Raw genomic sequence first — 12412 nt, forward strand, 5'->3', positions numbered from 1 at the left:
AAATGCTCCTCTGAGATTTTAGTAATTGGGCATGATTTATTAAAGCTCTCCAGGACTGGAAAGGATACACTTTCATGAGTTAAGCTGGGTGATCCAGCAAACCTGGAATGGATTTCTTTAAAGTCAGTCCTATTTGCTAGAAAATGTTTTGAATCCTGGACCAGATCCTTTCCAGGTTTGCTGGATCACTCAGCTTCACCGATAAAAGTGTATCCTCTCCAGTCTTGGAGGTCTTTCATAAATCATCATTGTGTATGCACATACAGAACACTTAAGCCACATACACACGTGCAATTATTGTCCTTGGAAAGGATCTTTCACAATCTTTTCCAACGACAAAAGACTGAAAGACGCATGAACGAGCGCTGTACATACAGCACCGTTCTTCTCCATGCAGAGGGAGGGGGGGAATGACGGAGAAGCACCCTGCTGCATGCTCTCCCCCTTCCCTCGCATTACGATCGTTCGTCGTCCATCGTCAGTGGATACGCAAGGACGATCGTTCGGAGGATGGGTGCTGTACACATGCCAGATTTTCGCCCAATATCAGCCGCGAGCCAATTATCGGGCGAGAACCATTGGACGTGTGTACGTAGCTTTAGTGGATTAAATCAGTTCAATATCTACACAGTGGCTGGTGGTGCTAAAATGAAACAAGGGGCAACATAAAACACCCACTTTGACATATCGATTCCTGATGGCCACAATTCAACATTTAGGAATAGTACCACCATGTGGCAGAAACTGCTCCTCAGGCCTGACTAATAGAAGGAGACACTGGATGGAAAATGCAGAATGTCTCTAGTTTCAATAAGGGCGTCTAATTTTTGAGTCCCAATTACCATTATGGGAACCGTTCCTAATTTGTTTGAGTGGCTTCTGCTCTATTTATTAGATCGGTATCCTTTATGGGTTACAACACACGGCTCTGTGCTTTAAACACGCAACATGAGAGTTTTCCTAGCTAGTTTCAGGCAATGTGCTTGTTACAAATTTCCCAAACGCTTGATAATGTCTCACCTACATCAAAACAGACTGTTACGCCTCACAATACAATGAAATAGTAAAATGCATGAGTGAGTTTTTTTAGTTAGATCGCCAACTTTCATATTTCATGCAATTGTTAATCGGCTCATTATTGTAATAGTGGTCCTATGGGCACCTGTGGTGTTACATTTTGGTGAAGAATAAATCAACGTTGATATATCAAAACAGTACATTCATTTTTTTTGTAACTTTCCAGGACACTGCTAAATTTAGGCTATTTTGTATAGACTGCCAGTCCACATTTCTCTAGACATTCATGTGCTAATTACTACAGGGCTTTTGCATATATTTTCATATCCTTATAAATGTTTTCTATAACTCTGACTGGTTACTGGCTTTCTAGGTGGGACAGGAAGTAACGTTAAGACTAGAGATGGCCAAGGTTAGAGTGGTGGTATACAAATAACACAGAAAGTTCTTAGCAGCTCTTACCTTCTATATAAGCTTGTTTTTGTAATAAGAATACTTTGCATTTCTGCAAGGCTTTATGTGCAAATGTGAAAGTAACACAGGCAGCTAAAAAGAAGGATGCTGCAAGTCACATTTTAACTTTTCTACATTAAATATAATAATAAACAATGAGCAGAGCTGTCAATCAGCACTAAAGTTCCCCTTTCCGTGTTCTCCAGAAAGCCAAAACAATGACTGACAGGTCTTTTTAGGACCCCAATCAACTCGAGTCGACTCCATATGGATTACGTTTGCTTATCATTTTGAAACTTTTCAAGTATGTGTGTTTGATGCAGGTAAGGAAAATCAGGATGATTGTACCAGGCCAGAGGTCTGTGTTCGGGGCAGATGCAGAAAGCAGTGGTAAAACAAGGGTAATTAGGCACATTAGGAGTTACTCCTGAAGCTTTAAAGGCTCAGGCCTATTTTGGAAATTTGGGAGAAGGAGAAAAGATCAGTAAATGCTAAAACTAATTTTCCTAAACTTGATGCAACAATTAAAAATAAATAAAAAAGAAAAAAAGAAAAAAAACACAAAAGGTGTAAAAAAAAATCACTCTTAATCCATATAAGAGAAATAAGTTGCAGCAAGTTGTTTCAAAGTAAAAGAAAACAGAGAAACATGAGTCCAACAGCAACCATATAAACACTACGACGTCAGAATGGATTCATCGCTCACTGCCATTTAGAAAACTTAGTCCAAATTCTCAGATTGCATTCCTCTTTCTCCTACAAAGCGAGAGATTTTAATAATAGGGATCACCACCTCTAATTACTTGTCAAGAATTTCAGAAAATTAAAAGCAATTTCTGCATAATTTCAACGTATTTTGTTTTTTCTGCGATGACTGATGCAAGATGGAAGGCAGCAAATGACCAGCATCTCCAATCATCCCTTTAAATGCGAAAACAGCAAATTTCGGGTTAAATCCTGCTTTCCTTAAATTCCTAATTAAGACACCCAGGGATTTAAAGCTGAATTAATCCCTGGGCTTCCAACACCACATTAAGCTAAGCCTACAGCCAATTAGAAAGCACAAACAACATTTTAATTTTTTTTAGAAAAAGGGGAAAAATGTTTGAAAACCACAAACTTATTACAAGTATTACAAAAAAAACATTCTACCAACACCTGTAGATTAAGAATGGTAAAAAAGCGATCTACCATGTGACATAAATGCCTAAATTATATTTGAATTTATAAATTATTTTTTAAAAAATCTACAGGCTCACTTTGTTGGAGCTTCGAATTAAAGGGTAAGGAAAAACGTGAAGCTTATTTAATGAGCAATAAATAGAGTTTGATCAGTTTGCAGTAAGATTCGTTCTGTTGCTGCAAGTTACCATACTTGTGATTTTTGTGATGCATTAGAAAAGTACCCCATACCTGTGATCTTTAAAATAAGACAGATAGGCAGCAGCACATACTAAAGAAAGATCTATAATTCTATGATTTCTCAGTCTTGCAATATAAGCCTTGCTGGGTACCCAAAGACACCTACCGGTATTTCCCACATAACATCTAATGTTCATTCTATAATCACACAACGATTTCCCTAAATCAGAAAGATAAACAAAAAATGGCAATACTGCCCGGAAGTTGACGTGTTCACACTACAGAAAATGACTACAAATTTTTCCACTTTTGCTTTTTATGGTGCAAAGATTACTAAACATTTAGAACAAATTTAATTACAAGATCTACCTAACACTATTCCTAATATTGAGCATCTTTCTTTGTTTCCAATGCAATGCTGCTTTTGGGATGTATGAGAATGTGTCAGTGTAACAAAGGACCTGAACTGATGTTTTTAGGAGTGTCATCACCTTCAGGAGAAGGGGTAGAGCCACTGTCACCACCGAAGTGGACCTGATAATAAGACTGGGTGATGGTTAAACACTATGAAGCCAGTTAAGATCTCTAAATAAAGCAGAATGCTGTGTTGATGGTGTTGTTGAATTTAGTGACTACTACTGACTGCCTTCTATTAACGTTGGTCTGGGCAGTGAAGGGACCTGGGGAGAGACGTGATTGTCTAGAGGATTCTGCTCTGTCATCAGCACAGTGTTTGCTAAACCCACAGATCTTCACAGCACAGGCTCAACCGTGAAGGCGTTTGTTTTATAAATCCACCATTTTCCTCTTCTAACAAAGAGACCTTCTACCAACAGCCTGCACTTAAATATTATGATAACACAAGTGTGTAACTTCCCAGTTCACCGCTGACTTTGTGAGAAGCGGCGTCCAAGCCATTTCATTGCCCTATTTAAAAAACAAAATCAAATAAGTTTTGCTGAAGTACAGAGACAACAAACCTTTGTATGCCCCTAAAAAATATTTACAACTTCCTTTAAATAATGTAAAACTAACATTAGTGTGAATTCCTTCCGCATTTATAAATAGTCATCTAGTGTTTGAACGTTTTCTGTCTCTAATTACCCATTCTCTGGATTGTAAGCTCTCTGAAACAAATTTCTGCTTCTTAGTTATAAAAATTAAAGTTCAGACAGATGTGCTATATCTTTAATATTTATTATAATTTAAAGGTTGTGTCTACAAAAGAGAAGTAACTAACCGAATCAGTATTCGTTACCAAAAGTTGATTTTAAAATGCTAATTATTAGGACATCTGATATATATTTTTTTCCTAACATGCACTCGTATTGACTTAAAAACAAGCAGGATTGTATTTCAGAACTATAACATTTACTGCAAGTTGCTATTATAATTACTGCCATCTGAAACCATATGCTAAGCATGAATATTTTATAACTAACTATTCATTAAGGTATTGCTAATGTGCAAAGTGCATTTGATATATTGCAATCACATGATATGTATGATAACATTTTAGATTTTATTTATTTAGGAGATCTGTAGCTACAGATTTTGATGTCTAGTTGAAGAGCAAATATAAAAATATAACTATTTATTGGTCATGTTATTATTCTATTTTATATTAGAATAAATTATCTATATTATATCAGAATAGTATTTTTTTTTTTTTACAATTAATGTGTTTTGAGCATTGCAAAATATATTTGTACTTTTCTCCCAATTTTACCTTTTAAACTAAAAACTTCATTCTAATTGCTGAAATAATGAACATATATATATTCTATGTTAAAAAAATGATATTAATAGTGCTGAAAAGTTCAGTGATTAAAAATAAAATTGCTTAAATGAACTAAAACGGATGCATTTTTTCCTTTTTTTTTTACTTAGTTTTGCAATTGCTGCTGAGTTGAAGGTGTTATATTTTTAAGCAATTGTGGAAGTTACAAGCAGCAGTCCTGTAATAATAGTTATTCTCAGGAGTAGCCCTCTAACAAGCAAAACCTATTCCGAAGGGGATATTGTAAAACTAATGGGTTTACTATGAAATAAAGCAGCTCAGATGGTGGAATAGCAATAACTTCCTTGTAAGATCGCAATGTCGAGTTTATAAACCTCCTGTAGGTTCCTGTTGCCTACTGCAGACCACTAAATCATATATCGGAAAAGTCCCCAAGAGCAGCTGTAAAGCAATTTTTCATGAGCTGCCCCGCTTTTGACTTTTAACTTAGAAAATGATTAAAAAGCTGTGTGGCCGATTAAAATGTTACTAACAAGGCTGATCGGATCGAGCCTGACATGCATTAATGGTTATTGAGTTGTATATTTTAACTGGGGCTTAATGAATTGATTACTGTAAAAAAAAAAAAAAAGGATGTGAGCACTAATATGCGAATTTTAGGATTATGGCTTCAGGGTTACCTTCGGGCAGAGGCAAGAAATAAAGCACAACGAAAAAAACGAGAAAAAGCATTAGGTTTTTTAAACTCAGGCAAAATAAATATATCGAAATCGCACTTATTTATTTGGAACTTATTATATTCTATAAATGAAATCAATCTATTTTAATAAAATAAGCTATTGAAATAAAGTAAGCTATTGAAATATTTTTTTTTTACATGCAATATTTTGTTGCATAAACCAAATTGGCAAAATATTTACTGTATGTGTCCAAAAACACAGCAGTCTGGACATTTTTTTCCCAGTGACAGCACAATCTAATTAGGTCTGTAAAGAGATTATCTCAAGTTAATGGCTTTGCAATATTTGTATTTGATTGACCTGTAAATCTGTTAATTGTGGGCCTTGGGGTTGCATATTTAACTTCAAAGGGTTTGTTAAATGTAAATGGGAAAAAAACATTAAATAATATTTTTAAGAATAAGGTTTTTTTTTGGCATGCAGATAAAGTAACAGATAAAAGGTGCAAAGATAGATAGATAGATAGATAGATAGATAGATAGATAGATAGATTGCTTAGCACAGGACAATCAGTTGTAATCCTAAATTAAAAATATGTTTTGTCTTAAATATACGTTGGTTTATAAATGTTGGAGATAGATAGATAGAAAGATAGATAGATAGATAGATAGATAGATAGATAGATAGATAGATAGAAAGATAGATAGATAGATAGATAGATAGATAGATAGATAGATAAACTTTCTGAAACAGCTGTAATCCTCAGCAAAAAATAAATATGTTTTGAATTTGTTTCCCTTGTACATCATTTTCGATCTTCACGTAAAGTTGAGTCACAACTGTATTATTCTCAAACCCAACTTTCTGCATAAAAAATTCCTTTTATCCTGCAGCTGGAATATGAGTTTAAGACATAATCATCAAGACTAAGAAAACATTGACGGAGCATAAAAGAGCAAAAAATATATATCTAACGGACTTACCCCTGTCTAGAAGAAGATTCTTAGGTCCACCAGCCAAACTCCTGATGGATGTCTGCTCAGCTGGTTGAGTGAGCGGAGGTTAAGCGAGAGAAGAATTGCCTAAAAACTTCAGGCAGAGCCGGTGCTCTGTTTCCACACAATTGAGCAGGGAGGAGGAGAGGGACTTTGGGCTTCTAATTCTTCCCAGAATGGGCTAAGAGGCGGCGTTCAGTTCTGAATTTTTTTGTTCTTCATGGAGAGAGGAGAGCTAAGTGGAGAGGAAAAAAATAATAATAAAAAAAAAAAAACAACACAGGAGAGAGAGGTTTTTTGGTGGACCCACACTCCTGTCCAGGTGCTGTTGTGTAGACTGCCCTCTACTACTTAGAAGAGGGAGGGGATGGACAGGCTGATTTGGAGAGAGGGGAGGGCGAGTGGGAGAGGAGAACAGACAGAAGGAAGGGGTGGCTTCGGCAAAGCTTTTCAATCCTACACTAAGACAGGTCTGTAAACCCTTAGGAGGACAGGAGGGGATTACACTGGGGCATAACATTTGCAAAACATCATTCCTGTCTCTTTTTTTTTCAAAACACACCACTAATTTTGTCTTTCCTAAACATGAAAAAGAAAAACTGTTAAACCTGTAAAAGTTTGGCAATGAACTACTTATTGATTCTCAGGTGTTAAAATTCATACACCCCAGCATTAATAAAATATTTCAACAGGGAATGAGGTGGAAGAACACCGTGAATGCTGATCATAATGTGAGTCACAAAGATTTTCTGGAAAATCTCTGTTTTTTTCACTTGGGAAAAAAATGAAATATTTTCATTGGTTCCATGGAAAAGTAACATTGGCATTGGGTGTGACGCGGCTGGGGAGATACTTGGGCTGATTTACTAAAGGAGTTGAGAATCTTCACTAGTATTGTGTGAATACCCCCTTCAAATATCCAGCCATGTGAAATACAAATGTTTACTTATTTTATCTGCACATGATGACGTGAAAAACAATTTGTTTTGCACATATTATGAATTTTCATCTCATTTATCGAGTAACTATTCTCAACTAGTTCAGTAAATTTACAGTAAACTCATAATAGTTATCACGTGGAAATAGTCCATCTGTCAAGGCTGATCTGATATTTCATAATCAAAAAAAAAAACAGAACCCTAAATGACCCCCTTACTCAATACTTCTATCCACTTACCACGGACACACCTGATCCCTTCTGAAGTCAATTTTCTATGGTCGGCTTGGCTCCATACAGGCTGAGATTGTCCTACACTAAAAACTTCTGCAGGGCGCTACATTCAACAGGAACAAATTCACTATCTGGAAGGCACTGCAAAAGAAAAAAACATATGGGTACGTTTTTAAATGTTGCCACAGAAATGGTTTACAGTTTTGTTTTACTGTATTTTTTTTTACAGCATCTGCTGGAATTTTAGTTTTTCATAGAGAGATGTCAACTGACTCCCACGCCGTAAGCAAAAGTATAGAATTTCGATTCTGTGCTGCTGTATGATGTGAACACAACACAAAAACCTCATGCCTATTATTGGCCGTGTATACCTAAAAGTGCATACATGGCCAGAGGTCGGCAACTTGGGACAATCACAGAGCAACTGAAAGCAATGGGACTTTTATATGTGTGACAAGTTATATGACATGTGCCTTGAGAAACAATGGAGCCCTATAAGTATAACCGATGATCAATTGCAAGGTCACCTGTATAATTTTTTTTTTTATTGAACTGTATTTAAACAGCGCCAACATATAATGCAGTGCTGTACATTGATTAAGGGTTGCAAATGACGTACAGATGCAAACAATGACACAGGAGGAGGAAAGGACCCTGCCCAGAAGAGCTTACAATCCTCACTGAAACGTTTGGATGGCTAAGCAAGTCTTAATATCTGTCGTGTAACAACCGTGCTGTACTACCATTGGAAATATGAGCAATATTCAAAAACTATTGCTTTCTATATATTAAAGCACCCAAGCAGTGAACTCTTATAAAGGATGTAGCATGTTAATGTGATTTCAAATATTATTTTAGAATGGTAGGTTTCAAAAAATAATCCCTGGTCATCTTGTTCTTGTTCAGAATGTTCCCGCATGTTCCAATGTGATCCTGCATTGTGACCCTGACACATGGACTACTAAGGTAGACTTCAAGTGGCCAATAAGCAGGTATGGCCTAATATTGTCACCATCAGGAACACCGATGGGAGAAATACCATGCAAGTGTTGCTCAAGACATGAGATTGCAACAACTCTGCTGGAGATCAGCATCACTGGGATACAAGAAAGGATAAAAGGTTAAAACAGTATTTTAATAATAATAAAAATAATGAATTAAATCATGAAAATCATGGCAAATGTTTTGTTACACAGCAATACAGATCAACTAAATATCAGTTAGAATTGACTTCTTAACTGACTAGCAAACCCACAAGTATAGTCTGTTGGGTATAACTGTATATATATCCCTGCATGTTTTTTTAAATGGCATAGTGTAATTTTCATCCCCAAGCCCAAATTTCACAATAAAAAAATAAAACAAAAAACAGGATCAGCTTACAATGTTGTTCAGAGATTGTGCGTACACCTTTGGCCTTCTCACTTTTTTTTTCCAAGTGATTTTTATTTTCCCACAAAGTTTAAAGCTTGAGGTGCCTATAGAGGTAAGGGAACAGTCACCCGATCTGACTGGCTACTAGCCAAGCTCTCTGGAGAGGAGAGGCAATCAGATGGGTCGACCCACTGAATGTGAATGTTTATAGAAAGCCATCAGAGCAATTCCATCAAGTAAAATATTGTAACGCTGCCTTTTAGTCTAAATGTGTAACAAACGCATTCAACATTTTTATTTTATTATGCATTACTGATCTTGTCATCTCACTAGGCAGAGCACTAAAAGTAAAAAAACAGGCTCAAAGTAACCATTTTCCTTGCCAATAATTACACCGAATATTATGGCTGAATAATATGAATGTACAGCCAAACAACAACTCAAACAACTAAACCATAATCAGTTTATAAAACTCTGGTCCAGTCTACTCCTTTATTAGGCTTTGTACACACGTCCAATGGTTCTCAGCTGATATCGGACGAGAACTGGCGTGTGTACAGCGCTGGTCATCCATCGTCCGAACGACCGTCCTGACGGATCCACGGACGGTGAACGATCTTAATGGAAGGAATGGAGAGCGCGCAGCAGGGTGCCGCTCTGTCGTTCTCCCCCTCCCCTCCCCATAGAACAGAGCGGTGCTGTATGTACAGCACTTGTTTATGCATTGTGCAGTCCTTAGTCGCTGGAAAGGATTGTGAAAGATCCTTTCCAACGACAATTATTGCACGTGTGTACTGTACCCAGCCTTACCTTGTTGCGTTTTAGACCACACGTCAGACCCAAATACCATTCCTGTGATTGTCACACGTCCCTTGTTGTGTGATTAGATTGTAGGGAGGACCTACAAAAAAAATAAAATTGTCATGTCAGTCATTTTTAGGCCCTAAAGATTTTTCCAACAGGTTGTGAAGGTACCACTGCAAGGCCCCTTTGTTGCCCCCAACCCACTTACCAGCCAACTATTGCTGGGTGTGACCTGCTGCTGCGTCACCCTCACTTCCGCGTGTCCACCATAGCTAAAAGTGTGGTGCAATAGACAGGTTACATTTGGTTGTTCAAGGGGAGGTATCCAATTAGAACCACTGCATCACAAAGAAGAATTTTGGGGATACCCTTTTTTTAGTGTTTAGAGTGGGAGCAGTAAGGGGGTGCCGCCAGAATGAAGAATGATTTTTTTTTATTAAGGTCTGTTTTATTTACTATAAACAAGAAAAGTTCATTTTGATTTTGATACTGAAATCATCTTTCCAACTGCCAATTGCATGTAGTAAAGTGTAAGCTCTTCTGAGCAGGGTCCTCTCCTCCTCCTTTGTCACTGTCATTTACAACACCTATTTAATGTACAGCGCTGTGTAATATGTTGGCGCTATATAAATCCTGTTTATTAAAAATAATAATGGGAATGTACTTACTGTACCTGTAATTCCATATTACCTTCACTTTCAGGGTCACATGACAGCCTGCTACTATTGTGTCTCTGCTATTCCTCAGCTTCAAGTCTGCCTTAACTTGGACTGGAAGACATGGAATGGACCAGTTCCAGGATAGAGAATCAGACACTATGTCCAGCCTATGCAGCTGTGCAGAAACCCAACACTAAAAAATCCACAGAAAATCCTTTTAATACTACACACTGCAATAAAACAAAAAAAAAAATTTATCATATGATCGTCATTAAAATGTGATCATGACCACCAGCCAATAGAGGATTATTAGAGAAATTTATCTCTTTGTTTGTATTATATAATATTGTTAAGTGTTATCCTCAACGGTCAGGTAATTTGTATGGTTGTATGGATAGTGCCTGAGCAAGAAGATCCATCCCCAGACATATTATTACACAGTATTTTTATAGTGCCAACATATTAGGTAGCACTGTACAAAGTCCATAGTCATGTGACTAGCTGTTCTTTAAAGAAGCTCGCAATCTAATGTCCCCACCATAGTCATATGTCATTACAACAGTCCAAGGTCAATTTGGGGGGGGAAGCCAATTAACCTAACTGCCTGTTTTTGGAATATTGGATGAAACTGGAGTACCCGGAGGAATCCCATGCCAACACAGGGAGAACCTACAAACTCCATGCAGATATTGTCCTGGCTGGGGATCGAACCTGGGACCTAGCACTGCAAAGGCCAAAGTACTAACCATTGAGCTTCCCTGACATATTGTCAATTTCAGATAATCAATTTCATCATAAACACACTCCATTGCATATGAACCAATGATTCTTTATTGATACCGGAAATGGGGAACCGGTGGTTGGGCAAATATCTCCCCCCTTTTCATTGTAGGGGGGTCCACCCAGCATAACTCACCCCAGATGCCCCTTCTTGATGCTTCTACAGCCTGTTGGGTTTACATGTTTGCACTGACCAACAATAAAACGTGATCATAAGGGGTTCACCAGTGGTAAGTTCCACATGCCTCCATCATAAAAGACTGCAAGGGGGCACAATCTTTACAATAGCCAAAACCAAATATAAATTGTGACTCTGGGGAGTCCATTAATAAAGCATTCACTCAAACATTCCCTGGTGGAGAATCTTCCAGGTCCATATGCTTCAACAGAAATAATTGTTTTTCCATCAGGGAATGTCAGATTTGCTGCTTTATATATAGACCCCATTCAACTTTTAGATTATTCGTATAGGTTAATGAACCTTCCATCACATTAGGAAGCCAAGAATAATTATTTTGGAGCGTTGTTTTAGTGAAAATAACCCAAATTTGTATTGTTTGCAATACGTTCTATTTTATATATTTTTCCACCCACACATTTTCATATTGTGCCCCAAATTCATCTTTTCATCAGATACCTGCCATCTTGGGGTAACACATACGTTTATTCATACATACACACATACATTCATGCATACATACACACATACATTCATACACACACACACCTACAGTCTCAAAGAAGCTTGTCATAAGGATAAGGAACTTTATTTTCATTCATGTGACCAAATCACATTTGGTAAAAATAATAAAACTTTCCTGGTGTTTTAGTTTTGTGACCTGAACTTCTTATATTTACACACATTATTATTATCCAGTATTTATATAGTGCTGACATATTGCATAGCGCTGCACACAGTCCATAGTCATGTGACTAGCTGTCCCTCATAGGAGCTCACAATCTAATGTCCCTACCATGATCACTTGTCTTCTATATAGCCTAAGGTCAATTCTGAGGGGGAAGCCGATTACCTGAACGCATGTTTTAGAATGTGGGAAGAAACCGGAGTACGGGGTAAATCATCCATAAACTGGGACTGCATTCACCCAAAAGAAAATGGTGGGATTTGTATTTACCCCTCAGACTATATTGGGACATGTTTTCACCTTTATTGAAATGCTGGGATTTGTATTCACTCCTCATACTATATTGGGACTTGTACTTACCAAACAGGTAATGCATTCACCCAGAGGAAGGGCAGGGGCTTGCATTCACCCAGGGGAAAGAGCTGGGGCTAATTCACCCAAAAGGCGATGCTGGGGCTTGCATTCACCCAGGAGGCGATGCTGGGGCTTGCATTCACCCAGGAGGCGATG

General features: G+C 37.5%; 1 protein-coding gene across 2 annotated transcripts in view; it reads right to left on the reverse strand.

Annotated features, from left to right (window-relative positions):
• Positions 1-9687, reverse strand: part of EYA2 (EYA transcriptional coactivator and phosphatase 2) — a 75724-nt gene extending 66037 nt beyond the window's left edge. Inside the window, exons 1-3 of one of the 2 annotated variants that reach the window (XM_072414126.1) lie at positions 9604-9687; positions 7426-7560; positions 6237-6483 (exon numbers count right to left, since the gene is read on the reverse strand). The gene's annotated coding sequence lies outside the window, so the exon portion shown is untranslated. Of the gene's footprint in view, positions 1-6236; positions 6586-7425; positions 7561-9603 lie in introns of those variants that run through there. The other variant, XM_072414127.1, reaches the window with a different exon arrangement.
• Positions 9688-12412: the final 2725 nt, after the last annotated feature.

The sequence above is a fragment of the Pyxicephalus adspersus genome, chromosome 6 (genome assembly GCF_032062135.1).
Source record: "Pyxicephalus adspersus chromosome 6, UCB_Pads_2.0, whole genome shotgun sequence".
Classification (NCBI taxonomy): Eukaryota; Metazoa; Chordata; class Amphibia; order Anura; family Pyxicephalidae; genus Pyxicephalus; species Pyxicephalus adspersus.